The sequence below is a fragment of the Lepidochelys kempii genome, chromosome 5 (genome assembly GCF_965140285.1).
Source record: "Lepidochelys kempii isolate rLepKem1 chromosome 5, rLepKem1.hap1, whole genome shotgun sequence".
NCBI lineage: Eukaryota > Metazoa > Chordata > Testudines > Cheloniidae > Lepidochelys > Lepidochelys kempii.
This window is the reverse complement of record NC_136384.1, coordinates 117,162,594-117,189,644: the sequence shown is the minus strand read 5'-3', so window position 1 is coordinate 117,189,644 and position 27,051 is coordinate 117,162,594. Positions and strand designations below refer to the sequence as shown.

Here is a 27,051-nt window from a genome sequence, read left to right as displayed (position 1 = left end):
TACTATGAAAGCTGTTTGGTGGCTTAATTGAAGTAAGTTCAGTTCTACTGAGAAATTAGAAAGGGTTCAGAGAAGGTCTGTGAGAATGATTAGGGAGATGGAAAAACATGTACAAAGAAAGATGAAAAACGGAGATTGTTTACCTCGGAAAGGAAATGAATAAGAGGGATGGGATAAAATATATATAAAATAATAAATGGTGTAGAGGAGGTAGATTGAGGACTTCTCTCTTATAACATGAGAACAAGGAGAAATTCAATGAAATTAACAGGTGGCAAACTCAAAACTGATTAAAGAAAATGCCTTTTGTCACCATGTGTGATGAGACTGTGGAACTCTTTGCCACAGGAAGCTGTTTAGGTAGCAAATAGCATGCAGGGTAGTTCAATCTCCTGGCCATTTAGTCCTTGGCTTCTCTGCAGTGTGTGCTCTCCAAGTTGCCAGTTGTGTTGGTGGTTCGTGTGGCGGTTATGAACATAATCATTCACAAGCAAATGAACAGGACTCAACTTCTAAGAACCTAGGAAGTGCCAGATGGGATCACGCTGGAGGTCCATCTAGTCCAGTATCCTGTCTCTGACAGTGGGTAGTACCAGATGCTTTAGAAAAAGTGTAAGAACCCCAGGGTAGCAGTTGTGTGGTTATCTGTCCCCTACCACACAACTGCATGCTCAAAGTCACACATGCTTATGTGTTTTGCTGGCTCAGGGCCAGAATGTTCACCTCCTTATGTGATGGAGCCTTTAGGCACCAAAATCCATATTTTTGGTGCCTAAATAAAAGTAGTCTGACTTTCCAGTCCTATACACAATTCCAGGTTACCCTATGTAGCTATGCCATTATCTTATAGGCCCTGTGTTAGAGGGGCAGCATAGGAAAAAGTGTGAAGACATTTGTTGGAATAAAGGACAAACAGCATGTCGAGGCTGGCATTGCAGAATTTAGCCAAGATCTTGAAAACAAGTATAAACTTGAACTTGATGAGTTTGGGTAGATTGTGGTGACAAGAGAGTGAGGTATCCGAATGAGAGGAAGGATTGTGAGGGATAGTAGAGGGCAGCTACATAGCTGGAGAGGGGGTAGAAGAGTATGGAACGTAGCCTCCCGTTGCTTCCATTCCCATTCAAGCCGTGTTACAGTAATCCATGTCTGAAAGGGTATTTGAGCTCCTCAGATGAAAGGTTCTATTCAAGTTCAAAGTACTATTCTTATTACTATAAGTATATAACTAGCATGGTTATAACTATAACACTATAACCCTATCTCATGTCATTTTAAGCTAGTTTAATTAAATGTGATGAATTGCTCAGATTACTCTGCTTATGAAATAAGCACAACTTCAACATAGACAGTAACAACTTAGCATCAGTTGGGGAGTATGCTCAGAGAATCATACTTGGTCAGATTAAGCCAGCTAACAGCCTAAGTGCATCCCTGAAGAAGAGTTCTTGTAAAGATACTGTAGACAGTTATAAGATCCTCCACCATGGGAAATACCAGCCAGAGACAGAGATGAAAAATATATACTGTAAATGCGTGGAAGACTTATTTCCTGCACTGAACTATTTGGCAATGTGAATTGTGAATGTGTAGAGAGTGTGTGAGAGAGAAATTCTCTCTCTAGAAATTCCATCTGTCTTTTCCCCAGAGGCAGAAGTGAGGTGAAGGCCTGCTCATCACACAATCCACTGAACACCCCAAAGGTCACCATGTCAAAAATTCACAGAGACAGTTTTGCTGCCTTTGCAATTCTCTCTTAGCATATTCCTGAGTAAAGGAACAAATGTCTCTGTGGATATAAATAGTGCACTTATTTAGAAAACGGGATGCAGAGATCTCATGTAGCCCCAATTTGGTTAGACTTGCAGGATAAGCAGAAGGGAGCTGAGGTTTTTAAGAGAAATGCTGTAAGTTTTGTTTCAGTGGATTGTGAAATAATTTACAGAGACAGGCAACATATACAGTACAAATACTATTTCATCTCTAAACTTGATTAGAATAGAAAATGTGTGTTTAAGGTGGTTGCTGGAAGTTCAGAGATTACTCAGACAACAATTCTAGACACTTTTGTTTCTCTCTTCCCCCACCTTCCCCTCCAACAGCAACAGTCAAAACTCATATTGGAGGTTTAATACAGATTTCAGTGAGCACACAAGCTCCATGGTAGAACTCATTTTATTAGACCCTGCACTCAATATAAAACATCAATTGCAGTGGGTCACGCTGCATCTGTCTAGCTGTCACACCAATATCTTGCTGAGTGCCTGCTGCAATTTCTCGGGTTCTTTATTTATACAGGAACTCATTTAGTTTGATCCAAAAGCTATTTCCAAAATGCCTGTAGTACACAAAAAAGCACTTTATCAACAGACAGTCCATTGCTCTGCAGATGTGAATTTCTGGGAGCATCTTCATGGTGCGGGGATGTAGTCTGTTGGGATGATGATGGTTTTAAGGAGAAACAATCTTAATTCCAATGAAAACTTGTATATATTAAATAAATCCAGATGTCTAAAGGTCTGGTAGCACATGTCACTCTCAAAAGATATTTCTAAAAGGTCTGCTTTTCAGAGGTGGTTTCTTTATTTTCCCACATGAATGTACCAAAACCCTGATACCTGAAGTAGTCATTTCTATGAACTGCTTGCTCCAAAATTGCATATTTTAACAGCATCTTTGTCATATGATATAGTACTTGACTTTTTAAAATTAGAAAGTAAAACTAGTAAAAGGTTGAGGCATTTCTGAATTCTAAAGTGATAAAATTTCTGCTGCTAAAAAACCTAGCTCAATACCTGTGAGAAATCCTGTCAATCTGACTAGAGCTTGTAAACAATGGATTTGATCATGCCAGGTACCAAGAGCCCTTAGTCCCCCTTGAAGTAGATTGGAGTTTCGGATGCTCAGCACCTTCAGACCTTATGACCTTTTGCTAGAAATTCACTAGCTACCTAAATTTGATAATTTATGGAAAATGTTTTTTCAACCCCGCTCCCCCCCTGCATCTGATTTCAGCTTGATCATCACTTGAGTCATAAATGGATTTGTTCACTAACCAGCTGTAGCTAGAGAGAACATGTGTTTAGTTTCCTGCTTGAGACAGGGACATTTATATTTAATTTAATCAAAGTGATTTTTTGTGTTCAGTAGCAGCCGGCTCTATTGTATGCATGTATTTTGACAAACCAGATAAGATTTATTTATTTTCAGCTGTTAGTAAATGGGAAGATTCCCGCGGGAAAGGCAGCAGATGTATGCAAAATTTGTTAACTGGTTACTTATTATCTTCATTGTTAATCTACTTGTGATTGCTGCTTTTCCTGCAGGCACAGTCTAGGTCTCTACACTGCATGTATTTAAAACCAGATTCCGACACCCTTGATCACACCGAATTAGTGCCTTCCTATGGGACTTTGGAATAATGAAATAAATGGAACTACTGCTGAAGTAATGTAGTAAATGAGTAAAGGTATCAGATTCTGGCTCTTAACATATATACTAGGGATGGGGGATATATATATCAGAGGATTGGCAATGAAATCCTCAGTCTTTCAACAGTCCTTTCCAGGCTGCTTATGTTCTTAATGGCAAAAGTCGGCTATTCAGTGGCCAAATCAATCAATCAATCATCTCAATCTAGTCCCAACTAAGGAGGTGCCTGAATCACCAAACCACCATCACAACTGGGACCTTCTTTGATAGTCTCAACAGAAAGTCCAAGTGTTTAATGGAAATAGAGACTTGAACTAGCTACTAGAACTGTTCAAATAATGCAGTTTTCAGTTGGCTGGCAGTTCCAAAAAAAATCAAACAAGTTTTGTTTTGGGTCAACCTGAAAGTAATTTAAAAAAAAATCAGTAAATAAAATATTTAAAATGGGTTCAATGAAATGGTTTGTTCAACCTGAAATGAAACATTTTGTTTTAATTTTGAGCTTTCTCCTTTTTTTAATTTTTAAAAAATAAAATTAAAGGTCATTTAAAAAGGAAAAGTTATTTCAAATTAAAAAATCAAAATGTTTGCTTTCAACATTTTAAACAATGTTTTGACTTTCAGATTATTTTATTATTATTATTTTTTGACTGAAACACTTTGGTGAACATTTTTGGTTAAAAGATTTCACCCACCTCTGCCTGCTACCTCTTGGTTGAGAAGATGCCTTTCCAGTTCAGGGACCTTTGTGGTGGACAGTGTGAGGAAGTTTACTGCCTGTGATATATCTGTTCTGTGGAGAAAATGTTAACTCATTTGGGAGGTCCACAATTATTGTTGCACAGCAACTTAGTGTCGTCCTAGTGGAAAATTACCTGTCCTTGTGTGTAAGCAGCCACATGTTCAGACCTGTCTAATCACTGTCAGAGGTAGTAAAATGTGTGACACGGCTTCTGAGCCCTAAATTCACTGGAGCAAAACGGGCATTGGGAAAGAATGCTGTGTATAGATGTCTTGGTTCCAAACCAGAGACTTGTTTGCAGAAATGCCCTTTGCATTACTAAAATGGAAGTCTGAAACATAACTGGCTAGTGTAGATCTGTGTTCGTATCTTTCCATTTTAGGGAGAAAAAATTAAGTTCTACTATGCTACATTGGCACACCCATTCTCCTTCATTATGAAAACAAGAGACATGGTTATATTTAAATTCAAGACTTGGTGCTGCATACTTCTTTTGGAATGACTCCTATGGAAGAATTACAGAATTACTAGCAAGACTGACAGTTACAGGATGTTTTATTTAAGTAATTGGAAGCAATAACACTGGCTCCTGTTTTTGCCTCCCTTTACCAGACTGTAAACTGTTGGCTTTGGTTATCCTCATTCTCTCCTCTGGGTTCTCTCTGGACCATATCATGGCTCTTCTACAAAGAGCATAGAAAGGGGAAATGCATTGCTGTGTTGCCCCAGGAACACACCGGGGGAAGGAATTGTGGCACTTAGATTCCCCCTTGCATGAGGGAGAGGGGAAGTAACATGCTGCTGAACTGTGGGATAACATTTCTCACACCACCCTGTCCCCATACCTTGGGGATTAGTGGCGGTAAGTGGACACGCACCCCTGAGCGCCAGTACCCAAGGTCTGGATATGCCACACAAAGCGGGGATGCTTGCTCCCCTTATTCCTATTCCTTTACCAGGGCATGTAGGTCAAGTCACAGTCTAGCTCTTCAGAATTGATGGGGCTTCTTGCCAAGAAAGTTTGTTTAAGGATGGCAGAATTAGGTTATGTATTTTAATCTGACAGTCTGGGAATCCATTTTAGCCATTGAAACATACCTAAAATACCATAAAATGTAAATAAGGAAGGCATGTGGGAGGAGGCAAACAAAGGTGCTGAGTTGTATACTCATCCATAAATAACACAGCAAAAAAGGGAGCAGAGGAAAAGTCATTTAAACTAAGTAAAATAAATCACCCATCAGGCCAAAAATTGACATTAAGAAGCAAATAGCCAAGTATTTTCTCTGGAAAGATGTATGTGATTCCTCTTAACCTTCTCTCCCTCTCCCCCACAAAGAACCACCACCACTACCACCTTCTGTATTCCAGGGTCCTTCATTAAAATTGTTCCCATGCCTTAGATAAAAGCAATTCAATTACTGCTGTGCTTTCATTAAACACCAATGCCTATTAGACAGCTTTGATAAGAGGGGAAATAATCCTGTAGTTATTTTCTACAGAAGGACACTTCTTTACATTTTAGTGTGATGCCATGAGCATTCCAGTAATAAATCCCCGGTTCGGTTCCTTGTCCTGGAAAGCTATTGCCTCCTCATGGAGTAAATGACCAAACACGAGTGCATCAAGAACAAAAATAATAAGTATTCCTTTTCAAAATGGATATTAAAAATTTCACTAGATGCCCCTTCCTTATACATCATTCTGGGGTCGGATCACACAACCTGAGTGAATAGAAGAAAAATCATGTCAGTCCCTTGAGACTTTGTATTTTAGTGTATAAACTCCTTGCATTCTGAGGGCAGGGAAAGGGCTAATGTAGGCCCAGGAAGAGTTGCACCAGCTGGGCTCAATTACAGCTCTGATAAACTGGCTTGCGTCATGTACTGAGCTGAGAGTAAGGAGAAGGAAGCTCTTCCTGAGGAAAGGGCTTTCAAGCACATAACAATAAAGGCTCCTTCTAGTGACTGGGCCAAGAGGAGATACTCACCATGTGTGGACTGATCTACTGATAGCTTGTTTTATTGGTGGCTGTCTGGAGCAAGCCTCACTCCCTCCTCCTTTTTGCAGTCTCTGACCTGGGCATCAGGAAGGCCGCCCAAGAGACTTATTTAACTGGGACTCCTGGGAAAAAGCGTAGGGAGGGAGGCACTTGCACATGAGTGATGCACTTCCAAATGGAAGCAGATGCAAAATAAAGGTTTTGTGTCAGGGACAGACCCAGTTAAGAGAGATGCTCACTGGAGAGTCTTCCATTGTCTTCCACGACAGAATCATTGATGGTGTAGTAGCATGTTAGTCTACATTTGCCATTGCTGGTCTTTTAAATGTTTGTAAGACAATCTGCTCAATATTGGGAGTGTGGGGGTCCAGTCAGAAATGTTGTTTTATTAGATGCACTTCTGTTGGAAGATTCTAAAACATACCAAGTAAAGCAGTTGGAAAATGGAGTGATTTTTTTTCCACAAAAATGTATGGGAAACTTGTTGTCTGTTTTCTGTGGAAGAACTTTGAAATATTCTGACTGAATTCTGAGTTTAGAAAGAGAAAATCTGAAATTATTTGAACAGTAAATCATGTGGCACAAAAGTCAGAGTTGAGTCTAAGCAAATAACAACAAGGTGTTAAGCAGGTGTAAATTAAAATAGACCACCTTTCACATTAACATAAACCTGTTAGTTGCTTTTCCTGGTATACCCTTTTCTTCCAGGTTCTCAGTAGATGAGTTATACCAAATTACATTCCCTTAATCTCAATGGGCCAAATTCAGAAGGAATGTGCAAGTTGCACATTGGCAAGTGGGTGTGAATCTAAAGGTATTTGTTAATATACATTGAATGGTGAACGGGATTGAAGGATGTGTAAATTAGATCAGTACAAGGCTAGGATTTGTCACCTTCTGCTCCAGGGAGGGGTGGAGAGAGAGATGATGGTGTAGTAATTTGCTAATGTATTGCTTGCATAGGCCAGTACTAAATTACCGCGACCTTCAAGTAGCTGGAGTGGATCCAAAGTTCTATCCGTTTTTGCCACCTGCTCCAGACAGGGAGTAAGCAGGCATGTAGCCCTTGCTTACTCATGTGTGCTCAGACCAAAGTTCTGTAGATCATGTATAGGGATGTATTTGTAGTTTGTTTTATTTTGGAGGTGGGTGTTAGGTTGGGTCAGTTACTCCCTCAGGTAGGTGTGCAGTCACAATGTACCCTTTCCATTCACTTTGATTTTTCATGACTGAATTTGGCCCATGGTCTTCAGAGACTTTATACAGAATTCTGTAAAATATTCCAAGGTCCTTTAGGGCCCCCAATCTCTGTAGTATAACTTGTGAGAGTCCCTCCTGGGTTTCGTGAGTAAAATGTCATTTTTAACAGAAATATATTACTTTAAACACTGATGTTCTCTAGCCTCCTAAAACATTAAAATAAGGCAGTCTGTCGAATTATGTGGATATGTTCGTCCAGTCTCCTTGATTAATACTGATAGTAAAATATTTGCAAAGGCATTCATGAAACAGACTGGAAATCATTCTGCCAGACTTGATATGTATTCAAAATAGATACTCATGTAAAAACATCAGACTGTTCATTGACCTAATAAATATCAATAATTATGCTAAGGACCAAATTGTTGATTCGGTGGATGCAAAAATAGCTGCCCAGAAATAACTCTTCTTCATAGCTTTTGCTTTTGACTGGGGCAAAATTTCAACTGAATAATTTGTTGTACCCAGAAACAGAAGCAGCAGTATCTAGACATGGAAGGATGTCCAAAATATTTCCAAAATAGAATTACAAGATCAGGATTGACCCCTCTTTGAGTATAAGTGTGCACTGAAATTGTAATAGCAGTAAGGCAAAAATACACACTTACATTGTTGAGAATGAATTTAAAGCAAGTGGGCATACATGGCTGATTATGTAATTTATAATTAATGTATTCTGCACAAGCTATTTCCAAAATGTTAGATTTCAGAAGTTATGCTTTTTAAAGGGATATTAAAATTAATTAGGGAAAATATCTCAAATAAGGTCCAAACCATGGACAAGAGTCTCAAACCAGTTACAGCCCCTTTACTGCAATCAAATGGTATAAAGGGTCTGTAATGGAGCTACAGGTGGCCAGTAGAAAACTCCTTCTATTTAGAGAAACTTCCTGTTGGTGCATCTGAGCCTCTGCTGAACATCCATCATGTGCACCTCTCCAACACAGTATCCGGTGTGGGTGCTGAGCCAGGGAGAAGTTGTGGCAGAGCTCTGCTCCATTACACCTATCGTCCACTGATCGTCAATTAAGGACCCTAAGTCATTGGCACAACTTAAGTTGCACAGCAGCAGCTGTTAGTAATTTCTGGCCCCAATAATATGGCTACCTAACACACATTCCTCTCCTCCCCTCCGCCCGCACCAAGCATAGCTCTTGTGCATGAGAAAATCTGCCCCTCTATCTCGTGACTGAGCTGGAGAGCACTTTACCAAAGGGAACATTTAAATGTACTGGGGTGGGGAGGAGGGGAAACTATTTTTAAAAGCGTGGAATAGAATAAAACCATTGAAAAATCAAGAGAACCAATAACAAGTACAATAAGGGCCTGACTGGGTGACCCTAATAGATGACTCCAACTGACTGATTTTTTTGGTTTTCTGACAGTTCCAACAAGTAAATAAATAAAGGCCACTGAAGTCAAACTGAAAGCCGTTTTTAAAAAATGTTAATCAAATAGAAAAAGACAGGAAAAAATTCATTTCAGGTTGACAGAACATTGTGATAGGTTGAATAAAAGCAAAGAAAATGAAGGATTAGATTTGCCAAAGGAGAGGTGGTGGTAGAGGCAGCAGCCCTCTTTTACCCAAATAGCCCAGTTTTTAGGGCAACTCACCTGGGATGTGAGATCCCCAAGTTTGAATCCTTGCTCTGCAGCAGGGAGTTGAACCCAAGTCTCCCACTCCTAGATGAGTGCCTAAGCACCAATATATTGGGTATTCTGGGGTGGGTCTTTCTCAAGCTGTACTGTTGAAGCTGCTCCATTTTGTATAAACAATTAACTGTCATTGGAGCAGGGAGTGGAACAGGGGTATCCCCCTCTTGGATGAGCATGCTAACTAGCAGGCTATAGGCTATTTTGGGGTAGGCTTCTCTCAGTCTCTCCTGTTGACTCTGTTCCATTTTGTATAAATACTTAAATGGTCAATGGGCCAGAGAGAATCCCCGTGTGAATATAGCCCCCCCAAATAAGAATGTTTTGATTTTTTTTCAAACAAAACAGATTGCTGAAATTGACGTAAATTTGTGACTTTTGCTCAGTGCTATTTTTTTTGGGGGGGGGAATGTTTCATCAGTAAAATTTCACCCAGGTTAATCAGAGCACATATCACCTTACTGAACACATAGCCCCATTGAAGTCAAGAGGATGGGACTACAGAATGCGTATGTTATCACTCTGTGTGAGTGATAGCATCACACTATAGGCTTCAGGGAGAGGCAGCCACTCAAGATGGCTTTGGACCAGATTATTTACTCAGGGTGAATGATGGATTTGAATTCAGTGATATTTAAGGTACCAGTTTCCATAAGGGAAGGAGGGAGAATCTCACTCCTACAGATGCAAGATTAATATAGCACCAGTGCCACTTCTATTCATCTTCAGGAACAATCTACTCCACAAATACTCCCATTCAAATAAGTAAGGCTGGTATGATAAATGCAGTAGAGTTCTTGCAGTTTTGCTATCAGGTCAGTTTGTGATTAGTATAATGAAGGGAGGTGAATATACTAGATGTAACACAGGTTACAGTACGAGGACATTGAAGTGCCATTGGTATTCCTACGTAGAACACAAACCCATTCTATTTTCCTAACCCACCCTAATCAACAGGCTGTATATGCCAAGGCTCCCAAATATACTCAAATATCCACCGAAGTATGTGGTTCTACTTGTCTTCAGGTTACACAATGGTTCCCGCAGTGCAGCTTTCGGTACTGTAGTGACATTAATATTCATGTCCAGTTGATCAACATGCAGTATTATGCTGGAGAAAAGTATTCAGGAGCTAAAACTCAAACCTTTGAGTGCATAGGGAAAAACAGCCAGGAAATACAACAACAAGCTCAAAACCCATTGAAAGGAGGAAACCATTTTTTTAAGTATTTGGGCTTTGAAAGCCAGCTACCCTTTACTTAGGCTGAAAGGATACCCGCTTGTGGTTTTATGTTCCAGGTTGGATTGATTGACCTATTATATTTAAAAGGCCCCTATCACAGTGGTATATGAGCACATCACACTCTACTGTATGTATCCTCCCATGTGAAACATCCATGTGAAATAGGGAAGTGTTATTACCCTCCCTTTAGAGATGTGATAGGTGTTATTACCCTCCCTTTAGAAATGAGGAACTGAAGCACAGAGAGAAAAAGTGACTTGCCCAAGGTCACACACAAAGTCCATTGCAGAGGAGAGAATAGAAATCAGGTCTCCATAGTCCTAGGCTTCTGCCCTTACCACTAGACATCCTCTCTCCCTAATTCTTCCAGCACCTCCAACTCAGAAAGTCCAAAGAACATCCAAATAATCAATTTAGCCCTTAATGTGTTCCTACTTCCAATTAGAGGAGAGAAAACTACAAAAACTACCCTAAAGACAGAAGATTCTTAGTGAGCAGTTTCTGCTTCTTGTATCCTCAGATCTCTGATGCTCTTTATTTAGTTGTTCGAAAAGAAAAGCGCAGTTGTTTGCTAATGCACCAGAGTTAGCTGTATTTGAAATCCTTCCTCAGAATATACACGTCTGCAGTAATAGCATATGGGCATTGGAAAATAATTGAAGCATCCAGGACTGCATCTATTCTCATAATCTGCATCAATACATAAATGTCAGGTCCTATCACCTACTGTCTAAGAATACAAGAGTTCTAAAGCTTCTCCTATTATTTAATAAAATAGGTTCATAGAGGAGCATTAGAGAGACCTTTTATGTAACTTTAACAGATTATACTGGGCTGTGTGACGAGTGCTTAAGGGCACTTCTTAAGGTGTGCTATCTACTCAACCTCACAAATTTAAAAATAATGAAAGAAACAACATGAACGGTCACTTTAATGCACTGGAAGATTTCTGACCTATTTACCTAAGTTACTTCCTCTAAAGACTTTAATGTCATCTTTCCTTTTTTTTAAAATCAGGTTGACATGAAGATGTACATTTTGAAACACTGAAGCAGAGGACCAGAAGCATGAGTGATGCACAGTTTCAATCTGGTAAGTCTTGATTAATTTATTTTGTTGATGGTGATTTTTTCCATCATTGATCTTGCTTATGTTTACAATAACCTCTCAGATGTTACAAAGATTTCCCCCCTCGTATTGTTGGCTTTCTATTTTATCCTTGATGAAAGCTGGCCTCTCTTTTAACAAAACAGAAGTATTCTGTCTCTGCTGCTGGCTTAGCTCCTAGAGATTCAATTTTATAATTGACGCCAGAACTCAGACACCCTGGTCCATTTAGGGAAGGGAGGACTGTTGTGCAGTATAAACGATGCTGTCTCTTTCTGGGGGACTAGTGCCTAGGTGTATTTATGAATGGTAGCCCTGCTCCCTTTGGACACTGGGCCACCTAGTGGTTGTGATACTGTGCACCCAAAGACCCATACAGAAAACCAAGGCTAGAAAGGCACAATATTTGGAAGTTATAAGGCAGTTCTAAAGGTTAAAGTCGTCTCTGGACAGGCTGTAGCAGCTAGTGAATTTAAATCCATTTCTATATAATCTGGAGAGACAAAACAGCTGGTATCACAGCATCGGAACAGCACGAGAGGCTCAGGTGGCATTTCTTTAGGCCTAAAAGGGATTCACAAGAACGTCAAAGGTAGCCACATGTAGCTATGCAGTACAGTGCTCGTAAACCTCGATCAGTACCAGATTCACCCGCTCTCAGAATAGGGACCCCCCCCTTGGTATTCAGATACTACCCCTTGCCAAGTATAAATGCTGTCCTCAGGACGTTCTACTATGCTTCTTCTTGACTGTGTTTGATGAAGGAGCTTCCCCCACAGCAGCGGTATCCCATCCACCCTTCTGTGGCTTTGTTGAAATAATGCCTTGTTGGGTATCTCTTTTCTTAACATCCTGCCTTCCAGTCGGGTCTTGTTAAAGTGGCCACATTTTGGATGGTTTGTCTCCAGCATTTTGGAGTGTGGGTCGGACACTCAGGCACTATGTTCTGCTTTAGAGATTTAGTTGCCTCTTCTAGGCACTTCTGTGCAGTGACACCCGCTCTAGTGTTCTGAAACCAGTTTTTTTTCTAGTCCAACCTTCTATACATTTCTCGGCACTAGGCTCTTGCTCTGATGGTCTTGCTGCATTGATGCTTGTGTTTAGCTAGTCTTGTGTTTCTTTTTGCTGCTTCAGTGTTTTCTTGGCTTTACTAGCCAAGTAAACCGTGGCATCCAAGGAGGAAATTCGGTGACTTCAAACCCATCAGCATGGCAGAAAAATGGCATAGACCAAATACTATTTTCATTGCATGATCTGCCTCAGAGTCAACCACTAGATGCTGTGCACACCTCACATGTCACTGCCAGGACTGAAGAAACCTGAGGTGTGCCAATCTGTCACCTAGGGAGACTCCTTTTCGGGCTGTACAAATCAACCTGTAGTGCTTTGAATGAGTCAGATGAGACGATGGAGCACCAGGGCTAAGACAGCACCCCCTGCACTGGCCCAGACCCATTCCCCTGACTCTGAGAGAGGCTGTATCAGACTTTCTCCTTTTTCTTTCATGTGCACGAGAGGGAGATGGTGATTCTGGCAGTCGGCACTTGCTTAATGGCCTTATAGAAGATCAGGTGCAGTTGTGTGATGCTACCTCACAGCTGATTCTGTGGGATTTGGGGCATTTCTCTTGGCCTGAGTCAGCAGGTGTAAGAGTGTTCTGTGTAGCAGTGACATCTTCTGCAACTGACACTTGCTCCCTGGGAATTGATGCTCAGCGCAAGCTCTGGCCTCAACGCTGCCATCTTTTAATCCTCTTTCAGATACATAGATTTTAAAAAACCCTGTTTCCATTATTTGAATGGGTCTGTTTCAAGTGGTGGGTTTTTTTTGTTTGGGGGATATCCCTTGAGCTTCTTACTCCCCAGAAGTGAAAATGCAGCACAGATAGTATCTTAGGAGAAGGGGAAATACTTGCTTTTCAATTCTGTTTCTCAGCAAAGAGCATCTTGTAGGATTACCAGACCCACGTGTCTCCCCTTTACCAGAGTTTGGAGTTAACTTTTTTGAGAGGGGTTTTTTTTAAGTTTTATGCGGATCTTGAACTGCCTCATTCTTTTGGAACCTGCCTCTCCTGTGCAAAGGAATAAACTGCAGTATTCAGGGGGAGCATTTGTACTTGGCAGGGGTGGCTCAGGCTGGCTCGTAGCTACACATCAGAGCTAAGGAAGTTGTGTCAGTCTCAGTCTAAGTAGTTGAGGCCCAGAAGTGAAAATCCTGCACACATGCTATCTCAGGAATAGCAGACGGACAAGGTAAATCATTTTTCTTTCACAGTATTATGGATTTAAAAACTGTGAAACAATATGATATTTGAATGTCAATTGCAATGTTAATTAGTGAGTTGGTAATAAAGACAGGTAGTCTGGGTGCAGCTGGATTTCTGTGTATTGCTGACTCCATTTCAAAAATATACAGAATGCCTCATAGACTCATAGATATTAAGGTCAGAAGGGACCATTATGATCATCTAGTCTGACCTCCTGCACAACGCAGGCCACAGAATCTCACCCACCCACTCCTGCAATAAACCTCTCACCTATGTCTGAGCTACTGAAGTCCTCAAATCATGGTTTAAAGACTTCAAGGTGCAGAGAATCCTCCAGCAAATGACCCGTGCCCCATGCTACAGAGGAAGGCGAGAAACCCCCAGGGCCTCTTCCAATCTGTCCTGGAGGAAAATTCCTTCCCGATCCCAAATATGGCGATCAGCTGAACCCTGAGCATGTGGGCAAGATTCACCAGCCAGATACCCAGAAAAGAATTCTCTGTAGTAACTCAGATCCCACCCCATCTAACATCCCATCTCAGGCCATTGGGCCTATTTACCATGAATAGTTAAAGATCAATTAATTGCCAAATTATGTTATCCCATCATACCATCTCCTCCATAAACTTATCAAGTTTAATCTCAAAGCCAGATAGGTCTTTTTCCCCCACTGCTTCCCTTGGAAGGCTATTCCAGAACTTCACTCCTCTGATGGTTAGAAACCTTCATCTAATTTCAAGTCTAAACTTCCCGATGGCCAGTTTATATCCATTTGTTCTTGTGTCCACACTGGTAATGATCTTAAATAATTTCTCTCCCTCTCCAGTATTTATCCCTCTGATATATTTATAGAGAGCAATCATATCTCCCCTCAACCTTCTTTTGGTTAGGCTAAACAAGCTAATCGTCTTGAGTCTCCTTTCATAAGACAGGTTTTCCATTCCTCGGATCATCCTAATAGCCTTTCTCTGTACCTGTTCCAGTTTGAATTCATCCTTCTTAAACATGGGAGACCAGAACTGCACTCACCAGTGCCTTGTATAATGCTTCTGCATGGTTCAGCATCACTGTGCACGCTCCCTTTCTGTGGACTGTGACTAAGAAGCATACTTGAGCTCTTACAAATAGGCAAGGTAAAATCATTTATCTCTGCCCGTGTCCCCTATAGCTTTTGTTTTATTTTATAAAATGGGATTGGATTCCACCTGCACCCTGTCCTAGACTTTGCAAATCAGACTACTCCTGGTCAATCTCCATCTGTGATTTAATGTCTCAAACTTGGGCTCTCTTCATTTCAGGTGAGTGCAGGTTTCCCATTTTTCACTGAAGAATATAAGAATGGCCAGACTGGGTCAGACCAATGGTCCATCTGGCCCAGTATCCTATCTTCCGACAGTGGCCAATGCCAGGTGCTTTGGAGGGAATGAACAGAGCAGGCAATCATCAAATGATCCATCCCCTGTTATCCATTCCCGGCTTCTAGCAGTCAGAGGCTAGAGATAACCGGAGCATGGGGTTGCATCCCTGACCATCTTGGCTAATAGCCATTAATGGACCTATTCTCCATGAACTTATCCGATTCTTTTTTGAATCCCATTATAGTTTGGTCTTTACTACATCCCCTGGCAATGAATTCCACAGCTTAACAGTATGTTGGGTGGAACAATTTGTAGAGTGGGGCTGTAAAGACCTATTGAACCAAACTGTAAACCGTGTATATAATGGAAACAACATTAAGCCAGGGGATGGGGCATCACCCCTAGTTCCAGCACTTATGTGAAAAAGTACTTCCTTTTGTTTGTTTTTTAAACCTGCTGCTCTCTCTCTCTCGCTCTCTCTCTCAAAACTCTAACTTTTTTATTTGACTGGCTGAAGGAAACTCTCTGGAGCCAATCAGTGCTGCTGGAGGTGTGTTTTCAGAGTGACTGAAGCATTTCCATTTTCCAAGGGCTGAATAAGTGGCCTTCATGGTACTTCTATTAGTTTCACAAAGGAAAAAGAATGTTTGAATTCAGGAGTGTGTCCCTGCTTATTGTTGTATAGTAGCACTGGTAGCCTTTGTCTACCCTCAAATTTGCACTGGTGTAGTTCAACTGGTTCAAACCCTGGGTAGACCTTCTTATTTCAGTTTTAGAGTTTGGTTTGTTTGTTCTTATTTTATTTAAGTTGAATCAAAATAAGCGTAGCTTAAACCTGCTTTAAACCAAAATAAGAACATCAACATGGCCTGTTTGTTATCTTTTTTGCAGCACTGGCTTAAATCACAATTAAGTTTAAACTGGCACAACACTGAATATAGACAAGCTTGTAGACTGGCCCAGAAATATCCTTCCTGAATATGCTACATTATTTTCATTGTTAGTTATATGAATAAGGTCTCCCCAATTGCACAAGCGCCGTTGTTTAAACTCCTAGGCTCAGTATGGAAGGAAGACAATTTGAATGTTCTATAGAAAGACTATTTTGTCAAAAACCTGCTCATTTGAGCTTAATAACCCTGAAATTTTTAAGAAAATTTGCACAATACCAGTGTTATATTTGTGCTAATGTTCTGTTTGAAATAAAATGGAAAAATGCTCTAGAGTACTTCAGATAACTATTTTTCCCTCAAATCTGCTGTAATTTATCATTTTAAGAGTTCAACAACAAAATGGAAAAGGTGTGTTTGTTTGGGGTTTTTAACACACACTCAAAAAAATCTATTTAGCAAATCAGGCTTTCTTGAAAAAGGTTGCATTTGTATTCAATACTTAATTCTCTCTCTTGCTGACTGTTAAAACTTTTTTATTTTCCATGAATAACAACAACACTGTGCCTCTCCATTGTGTCCTGTCTTCCAAGGGACATTGTTTACTTTAATCCCAAAGCTTACCTACATTTCTCATACATGTTATTTGGCATACCCGCACTTTTATTGCTGAAAGCAACATATGTCAGAAATAGACAATTGCGAACCTGATACTATCCAAAGGGTTATTTACATCAACAAGAAGATTCTCCAATTTCCTGTGTGAATAATATTTGTGTCCATCATCTCCCACACTTTCACATGCTGATCCCCATTTGGGCTTTGGAAGATTGAGAAATATGAATAACACTGTGATAAACCCGTGGGCATCTAGGAACATCACAACTTGCATATCATGGCCACATACAACTTCCCAGTGAGTGAGCATTAATGCTGTCTAGCTCCAAAAGTGAAGGTCTATAACTCTACACAACTCAACCTAAAGGAAAAAACTCTGTTAGGAGGAAGTGATGCCATGCAGTTGAGAAGTATTAATTCAATCCAGTAGAGGGCAGTGGTACACATACACAATAACCAATTTATTATAATACTTAGCACAGATAAAGTCAGATTTTTGCCCCTTACTCTGTGAGCAACCCCAGTTGCTGGGACTACTGGAAGAGTAGAGTTCTATGTGTGAAGAAGGGTGGCGGAATTCCCCTATGAGGTAGATTAGTATACCCTTTTTATAGGGCAGCAGTGTGGCCTAGTGGATAGAACACTAGACTGGGACTCAGGAGACCTAGGTTGTTCTGTTCCTGGCTCTGCCATAGACCTGCTTGGTGACCTTGGGAAACTCACTGAATGGCTCTGTACCTCAGTTTCCCCACCTGTAAAATTGGGATAATTGTAGTGTGTGGAGATCAAAACAAAGAGCCATCCCAAAAGTAGTAACTAGAGAACTCCCCAACTGGAAATGTGTGTTATTTATTAAGCGCCCCCCTGCAATACATTCTGATCCTGTTTTGGTGACTGTGGAAGACCAGGAACTATAACCACTCCACATGTCCCCTTCTTTATATATTAAATAGTCCTGAGCAGTGTTCTAAAGATCAAGTCTTTGAGGTGGTCTGATTTGTCTTCCAGAGCATGTTCTCACTTCTGCTGAGTTTGCATGTGGGGCTGCCTGTGGGAGGGGGCTCACTTACTCACAGAGTACCTGCATGGCAGATCCCCTTTGTTATGTGGGGAAATACTGAAGATGAATCCAGTTCCTCTGGAGAAGTCCTCCTAGAGTTTCCACTAGGTGGGATCCAGAAGTTTCCCCTATGTTCAGAACAGTTCCAAATGTCTGGGAGATGTTGAGGCCAACTTTGTTCTCTGGTGTCAGTTTAGGTAACACTTATGTTCTGTGCTGAACGTTGAAGTTTTATTGCTGCTAAGTTTTTATTTCAGCATCCTGTTTTCTAAATTCCTTCAGGTTGGACCACTTAGATTTAAACTAGGAGTCCGGCGGTACCTTAAAGACTAACAGATTTATTTGGGCGTAAGCTTTCATGGGTAAAAACCCCACTTCTTCAGATGCATGGAGTAGGTTTTTTACCCACAAAAGCTTATGCCCAAACAAATCTGTGAGTGTTTAAGGTGCCACCGGACTCCTCATTGTTTCTGTGGATACAGACTAACACGGCGACCCCTCTGATACTTATATTTAAACTGTGTTGGTGCCACAGGTCATCTTGCCATCACAAGCTCCGCTGGAGAAAGTCCAGGTGCAAGCGTATTGACCATGATGCCACTGGTGTATTTCATGGGTTTACTGAATTTTGCAGAAGGCTTTTTAATGTCTGCACTGCTCTCTACGTCCCTGTTGTTCTGGGAGGGCAGGATAATGTGGACTACTGGTACCGATGTTCAGAATCAAAATCTTGTGCAAATACTGGGAATGTTTCAGAGGTAAATTGAGGCCCATTATCTGATATGAGGACTTCAGGAATTCCATGTCTTGCAAGTATTGACTTTGGTTTCTGGCTTACCTGTGCTGATGAAGGCTAGCCAAATCAATATATCTGGAGAAGTCATCAGTTACACTAATGCATGTGTGTCTTTTCCATAAAAACTAGTCAGTTGCTACCCACTGCCAAGTCCTTACTGGTAGCTTTGTAGAGTTATGTTTGGTTGGTTTGGGTTTTTGTTCCTTGTTACATATGTCACAGTCCTCCGCTAAAGTCTGAAATCAGATTTGGCCACCATACAGATTGTTTTGCTCATGCCCTGCACTTGTTTATACCTTGGTGTCCTTCACAGACAAAGCATCACTTTCTGAAGTACTGGCTTTTCAGAAACAGACCATCGACCATGTGAAGGTCATTTTGGGCCTGCCAATATGGTGAAAGGTCTGTTGGAAGTTACTCCTCCAAATCTGCTCTCTTTGGCAAAGTTCAGTATGTTTCTTACATGTTTCAACCTTTAGCTGTTCATCTCAAATTTCCTGAAGTCATCTGCCAAATGCTGGAATTGCTGCCAGGGCAAGGTCAATGTAGACTTTGACATCTTTCTCTAAAGCCTTTTCTTTTTCCCTTATTGGCTGCTTAACAGGGGCTCTAAACAGTGTCTGATGCTGTGAGTGTTCTTCCTGGTATGTGCTCAATGTTGTCTCTGCTGCTAGTGTGTAGGCCACATTCCTGTTACTTTGTAGTTCCTTGTATTCTCACTTTTGCCAGTGTGTGATTTGGGTCTAAGTGCTGCTGTGCTGATAAATTAGTGTCTCTTATGCCATGTTTCTTACATGCAATGTTGTTGTAGCAGTGTTGGTCCCATGATATTAGAGAGACACAGTGGGTGAGGTAATACTTTTTTTTTATTGGACCAACTTCTGTTGGTGAGAGACAAAAGCTTTTGAGCTTACACAGAGCTCTTCTTCAGGTCTGGGAGTTTAGTTTCCCAGACCTGAAGAAGAGCTCTGTCTGGCTTGAAAGCCACTCCACAATACTGACCTCTCTTTGTAAACTGCTTTCAGATTATCTGATGTGAACCACTGTATAAGAATTTGGCGTACTTCTACCAGACGGAGAATCTGAGGCAGAGAGGTTAGTGATTTTCCATAGGTCAGAAACAAGAGTCGTGGTCAGATCTGGGATATGAACTCAAGAAGTCCTTACTACTATGGTGGGGAATAATCAGAACCTTAACAGCTTCTTCCATCCTACTTGCTCACCAGTGCTATTCTATTGAAATTTACTGCCAGTATAGACCCAGTGGAGTAAAGAGAAAGCAGGTGAGGAACTGTGACTTAGATGGGTGTTCAAGTCACAGTGCAGTTCACACACCAGCCCTTGCTTGGCCTGTGCCTAAAGGTAGAATCCATCCCATAATAAATTAGTGTATTTAAATAAAACAATAATACGGATGATCTGTTTCTTGACATAACACAGCTCAATTACAGCACAGCATATGCTGTATGTCAAGTCTAGAAACAGCTCACTAATCGTATTTGTTTTATTTAATACACTGATGAATAGTAAGATATGGAAAAGCGGACAGTGCAGGGTGAGAAATGTTTGCCCCCCCTCCCCCGACACACACACACACGGAGTAGCTTTTAAAGTTTGAACCGATGACAGTTTGTGTTCATATTGACATTTATGGTGAGGAAAGCATTTTGCACAGCTTGCGTGACCTTTTGAGAGGTTGACACAGTAAGTAGCTGTTTGATCTAAAAGCTAGGTTCCTCCCCTTAAAGCAAAAGGCTGAGAGTGGCCTTATCCAAATAGGCTGCAGGATGGAGTCAGAACAACGATTAAAAAGAAAGTAAAGGCAGAGACTTGAAGGTCAAGACACTTTTCTGCCCAATATGTGTATTTTCCCAGAATAGGAACCCTGGTAGAGATCACAGATTTCCTTTACAGGAGAAGAAGTTTCAGTTAACTGCATGTAAAATCAAGTCCATATCACAGATGTGTAATGTTTGCATTTAAACAGAAGTAATAGCAAAAAGAAGGGACTAGAGAAAGATTCATTCAAGGTCCTGATAGAATTTGAGTAAAGGACAGAGAAATAAATGAGGTATTGAGTCTTGCGAGGCTATTTTGAGTCGAAGGACTTTAAGTCATAGGAAAAATAATTGGCCAAATTTTCAAAACAGCTCAGCATATTGGATACTGATTTCTTGAAAAAAAATGAACATAGTTTTCAAAATGAGAGCTAGATGCTGAGCACTTCTGAAAGTGTGGTCCCAGCTGTGGGTGTTAACACCTGAAAATCTGGCCCCAAGTGACTTGCCATGGTTCCCCAGGAAGTCTGTGGCTTACATAGGAATTGGACCCAGATTTCCTGAGTCCCACTCTGGTGCCTGATCCACAAGGCCATTCTTTCATACTACATATCAATATGTACGTTTTGAAATGACTAGTGTGTTAAATAATCTACTTTACTCCAAGTGGAGATGTGATTTGTGCTTTTGCAATAGCCATTTGTCACTGCAATGTTAAACAAGAAACTAAGCATGAACAGAACATAGTAGGTCCAATTCATCCTTGGTGTAATGCCACTGAAGTTATTGGAATCACAGAAAGATGAATTTGGCCAATTACCATTGAAAGCATAAACAAAATAATTTGATTTTTAAAAAAGATGTGGCAAAGTACCGACAAGAATATGCAATGATATTTAAACTACTGCTGTGCAACAGATCATGGAATATATCGTTTTCATTTAAGGAATGTGTTTCTAAGTGGCCACTTAAGACATTATTTTGCCATGTAAAGTTCTCTCCAATTTCAAATGCTTATCTTCCTTCATTTTGTGCTTGTAAAAATAAGTTACATTTTGTCCTGACCTTGGACGTCTGTTGATATTTGTGAAACAGCCAGCATGTAATAAGGATTTCATTTGCACCTGTAATTATGATTTATAGTCATTAACCTTTTCCTGTCAGTTGTTTTTAAGCACACTGATCTGAATGAAAGAGAGAGAGGGTGAGCTGGGAACACTTAATCAGTAAATACTATAATTAGCTATACTGTACTATTTACCCTGCTAGTGTAAATACATACTATCAGTTTGGTAGCCAAGATTTCAGTTTTACTTGCATATTAAGCTTTCCTTGAGGAAAACCGCTTTCCTTTTCTTTCTTTCTTTTTTTTCCTGGCACTTTCATGTTAAAATGTATCAAATTCTATATATCCTTAGATTTCCACATCCCTTAGAGAGCATTCCCCGGGTGTTATTCCAGCAGGAAATAACCCTACAATTTCCATTTGCTTGTTTTCTCCCCCGTTCTATCAGTATTTACCAAACAGTTGGTTGTCTTTACTTTTTCTGTAACGTCTTTCTGCCCTGTTATGGATACAATTCTGCATTCCAATTCACATTGAGGAAGGCCTACTCAGAGAAATACTTCCTTGGGACCAGACTCTTGTGTATACTAAGGCCCCATTACACTATTCTGACCGTTAAAAGGGGCCTTAATATGAGTGTAAAGTCTTTACACTGACCTGGTAGTGCCCCTTTTAACTGTCAGAATAATGTAAGATTAGAATCTGACCTATTTTCAGTTGACAGTATCTAAGTACCACTCAGCATGTGTAGGGATTGCAGAATCTGGCCCTATGTCACTAGTTCATTGCCCTTCTATCTCCCTCTACTCAAAAAAGAGAATCATAGAATCATAGAATATCAGGGTTTGAAGGGACCTCAGGAGGTCATCTAGTCCAACCCCCTGCTCAAAAGCAGGACCAATCCCCAATTAAATCATCCCAGCCAGGGCTTTGTCAAGCCTGACCTTAAAAACTTCTAAGGAAGGAGATTCCACCACCTCCCTAGGCAATGCATTCCAGTGTTTCACCACCCTCCTAGTGAAAAAGTTTTTCCTAATATCCAACCTAAACCTCCCACACTGCAACTTGAGACCATTATTCCTTGTCCTGTCCTCTTCCACCACTGAGAATAGTCTAGAACCATCCTCTCTGGATCCACCTCTCAGGTAGTTGAAAGCAGCTATCAAATCCCCCCTCATTCTTCTCTTCTGCAGACTAAACAATCCCAGTTCCCTCAGCCTCTCCTCATAAGTCCTGTGTTCTAGACCCCTAATCATTTTTGTTGCCCTTCGCTGGACTCTTTCCAATTTATCCACATCCTTCTTGTAGTGTGGGGCCCAAAACTGGACACAGTACTCCAGATGAGGCCTCACCAATGTCGAATAGAGGGGGACGATCACGTCCCTCGATCTGCTCGCTATGCTCCTACTTATACATCCCAAAATGCCATTGGCCTTCTTGGCAACAAGGGCACACTGCTGGCTCATATCCAGCTTCTCGTCCACTGTCACCCCTAGGTCCTTTTCCGCATAACTGCTGCCTAGCCATTCGGTCCCGAGTCTGTAGCTGTGCATTGGGTTCTTCCGTCCTAAGTGCAGGACCCTGCACTTATCCTTATTGAACCTCATCAGATTTCTTTTGGCCCAATCCTCCAATTTGTCTAGGTCCCTCTGTATCCTATCCCTGCCCTCCAGCGTATCTACCACTCCTCCCAGTTTAGTATCATCCGCAAATTTGCTGAGAGTGCAATCCACACCATCCTCCAGATCATTTATGAAGATATTGAACAAAACCGGCCCCAGGACCGACCCCTGGGGCACTCCACTTGACACCGGCTTCCAACTAGACATGGAGCCATTGATCACTACCCGTTGAGCCCGACAATCTAGCCAACTTTCTACCCACCTTATAGTGCATTCATCCAGCCCATACTTCTTTAACTTGCTGACAAGAATACTGTGGAAGAGATGGATTTACAAATAACTAGTCTCTAAAAAGAGGAATTTGTTTAAAATCTTAGTGCTACCTCTGTGCTTTTCTTCAAAGTCACATTCACATTACGAAATGTATAGGGCCAGAATTTGATACTCTTATGCCTGTTCACTAGCAATTTTTATTCCAAGAGCAGGCCCATTTAAATCAATAAGTTAACTTCCAAAATAGGAGTATCAGAATCTAGCCCACAGAATTTTTGTTCATGACTAGGTTTGTCTTTGTCCAGTGCTCAATGAATGTTTCTCCTTTAGTCTGACACTATACCACATTATTCTTCTGGAAGCCAGTGCACTATACTCAGAAGTAGTGCTGGGCAAAAATTTTCAGACAAATAGTTTATTCACTCGAAAATTCAATTGAAGTTGACAGTAGGCTAGAGTCACAAAATGGGAGGTGATGGTGCTACCCCCAAAACAAACTTTAACCCAGTGGTTAGGGTACCCACCTTGTTTGTGGGAGACCCATATACAAATCCTCCTCCGGAGCAGAGATTTGATTACAAGTCACCCCTCAGTCTACAGACTTTTCTGGGCTGGATCTCTCTAAATCTCTCCTCTTGAATCTGTTCCCCTTTGTATAAAATATCAGCAGGAGTGGAGAGAAAGTGGGAATGATTCTATAGCTTGGGGGTTAGGGTGCTAACCTGAGAGGAGAGAGACCTGCGTTCAGATCCTTTCTTCAGTGTGGTTCTCGGCTATTGGATATAAAGAAGGGTAGGGCACAGTCACCGCCAAGACCTCCGTGTCTGACCATTTTGTGAAACTATCTCTTTTAAAATGCCCAGAAACAAAACATTTTCAGTTGAACAATGTGTTTAGTGAAACCTGAAATGGATGCTTTGATTTGCCGGACTTTTTCAGAACTTTCAAATTTGGTGTGTTGCAAGCCTGTTTTGCTTCTCTCTTCTTTTTTTTTTTCTTTCTCCCCAGAAAGTCCAGTGAACCAAAAAATCAGCTATTAGCTCAGCTCTACCTATCAGTATCATTTCCATATTTTGTAGAGGCTTGGGGAATGAATTTTGGTCCAGATTCTCTGCAGGTGCAAACCAGTGTAGTTACATTCTCGTCAATAGAGCTGTGCTAACTCACACTGACTAGGATTTACAGTTAAGCAAAAAGTAAAATCAGGGGATTCTCTAACTTATGTGATACTTTATGATATATCTCAAATTTTCTAGTCTCCCTGCCAACTTTCATGTATTTGCACTAACAAGTGAGGGCTGCCTCTTCCAGGCTTTGATGGATCATCCCTTCAGAAGAGGAAGTGGTGTAAATCAGTGGTGCTGTGCGGAGAGGACAGGTGCTCTCTGATCTGCCACTTTAGAACGGTGATGAAGAGGCAGCTGAGCAGCAATGAGAATGTAATTTTAAGATTCTGTGCAAACAGTATGGCTGAGTGGTGGAGGAGGTACAAAAGAGACAGGAAAAATATGAGTGCTCAGAAAGGAAGGATGGGACTTGCAAAAGGGGAGGGGAGTGGAAAAGAGAAGACCATTTGGGAGAAGAAAAGAGAGAGGAGACAGAGAGGAGGGATGATTAGGGTCACCATATGTCCTGTTTCAGCCGGGACAGTCCCTGGCGTCCCAACTTTTTTGGCAAAAGTGGGTATTGTCCTGTTTGCTCTTGCCAAGTTGATCTAGACTTGCCGCTGCATACACACATACATTTAGGTGTGTATAAATTAAGGCTTCTGCACGCCATAGCCTACTTAACACACAACCTCAAAAGCAAGGAAATGAGAAATGAAGGCATCTAACAATATATATTCTCCTCTCCATTCAGAGACAGACATGCACACACTTCACCACGAGTACGACCACCATCTGCCATGGAGCAAGCATCACAGTCTGACCCCAGTCATAGGAGAGAGGCCAGATTTCCAAGCTCTCTTCCCCCAAAAATTTACTCCTCCATCACAATCAGCAGATCAGATCTTCCCCATAACTTTACTTTCTGCACAGTTCAGGGAGGCCACACACACATTCCTACTGGGGGGAAGGAAGTGCTGAAAGGATGGTTTCCTAGAAATGTCATTAGTAGACATGATACAGTTAAATTCTTGGCGTCTGTGTTGCAACTGATGCCCCATTTGTGACCGTGGATTTTTTGAAGTGCACATGAATGACACGGAACTAGGATAAACTGACACATTTTACATATGCCACTGAACAACCATTCAGTTGTAATTAGTTTTAACCACTAATGGTGTTCAGTAGAGTCATGACAACAACCTAGAGGTCACAGGTTTTGTGTCCTATTGTAAGTCTTTTCAGCTATCCCGTTCAATTAACTTTTTGTTCCGATACTCCGTTGTCGCTCTCTCAGTTCCATCTGCAGTTGCTGCTCCGCTTCCTCTTAAGATCAATGAGACTTTCTTCTGTATCTAGTTGAATTGAGTAAATTCCCCAATTCACAAATACACTTTGTTCATCAAATGTCTCAATCTTATGCGCCAAAGAGGTGTTTAAAGCTGTGTATGGAGTGTTGTGCATCTCCTTTAAATTATATTTTTATTGAGCTGTTTTCATGGAAGATCTCTTTCAACGATGAAGTATTTTCTGCCTCTTCATTTTAGACCCCTCTCTTCTTCCCCCCACTTTATCTTTGCATGTATATTCACGGTCAGCTAAAGTTTTCTTGCTCTTTAAAAAGTGCCTTTTTGGCAGAGGCTCAGGGTTTACCCATGACCATCACCAACACAGCAATAAGATATTTAGGTGATCATGTCTGTACTTGGGCTCTAATTGGCACAACACTTAACCACTTGCTTTACTTTTAGCATGTGATTAACTCCATCCATATTCAGCAAAACACTTACATATGTGTTTAAGTAGAAGCATGTGTTTTGCTGAATTGGGGCCCTTGTCTTCAAATGGCCCAGAATACAGGATTCTCAGATTTGTTCCTCCTATTCTAGTATTAACTCTTTACCAGGTATGGAGCTGCACTATTTTCTCATGTGTTGGAAGCAGAGAATCTCCCAAAATGGACAGATTGACTAAGATTTAACTCTGCTCTTTGTTTTTCTGCTACAAGTCCTCTCTGGTGGACTCTTTTCTACTCTATAAGAACATAAGATCTGATGCTCTTCATCAGTCCATTGAGCCATCTACGTTGGTGTCCTGTCTCCAGCAGTGACCAATAACCAATGCTTCAGCGTAAGGCCAGGGGCACTTCACTATTTGGGCAGTAAAGGGTTTCTTCCTGAACCCTGAAGCAATTAGCTTATGCCCAGTAGCATGAGAGCGGTGACATCCTTTGGGATATTAATCTGCCTCTTCAGTCACTTCATGTTTTGTTGATGGTCATGTTCTGTATTTTACAGTTGCTGTTGTTTAACCACGTGTTCATAATTAAATTACCCTCCAATTGTTTTTTTTAAATAAAAAGATATTCCATTATCAACTTTTACTGGGAGAATATTTGGCTTAGGTTTGAAATAATGTCTGGCTCCTGGTACAGAAGTCTTTGTTCCAGATCAACTTTAAAAAAGTGGAAGTCCTGAGAGACCTTTTTATCACAAACTATAAGCACACATGAGACATCTGACATATGGTGCATGTGCTGTGAACCAAGATTGAAAGGGTGATTCACTGTTCATGTATCAGAGAAGCAGGCTTAGCAATTCATAAATTTACACTGAGCCAATTTTCCCAACAGAGTTCTCCCTATCTACAGAAAAACCTGAAAAACATTGTTCAAAATTGGTAATTATAGTCTCCTTTGTAATTTGCCTTGTAAAGTATTCTCATTGAAATGCACTTTGTGATACCCTGCCTGGATTGCTAATTCTTTTCAAAGAGAGTG

At 40.9% G+C, this 27,051-nt stretch overlaps 1 protein-coding gene across 2 annotated transcripts in view; it reads left to right on the top strand.

Annotated features, from left to right (window-relative positions):
- Window positions 1-27,051, top strand: part of LINGO2 (leucine rich repeat and Ig domain containing 2) — a 766,946-nt gene that overhangs the window by 404,674 nt on the left and 335,221 nt on the right. Inside the window, exons 3-4 of one of the 2 annotated variants that reach the window (XM_073345578.2) lie at window positions 11,350-11,424; window positions 19,453-19,522. The gene's annotated coding sequence lies outside the window, so the exon portion shown is untranslated. The remainder of the gene's footprint in view (window positions 1-11,349; window positions 11,425-19,452; window positions 19,523-27,051) is intronic. The other variant, XM_073345577.2, reaches the window with a different exon arrangement.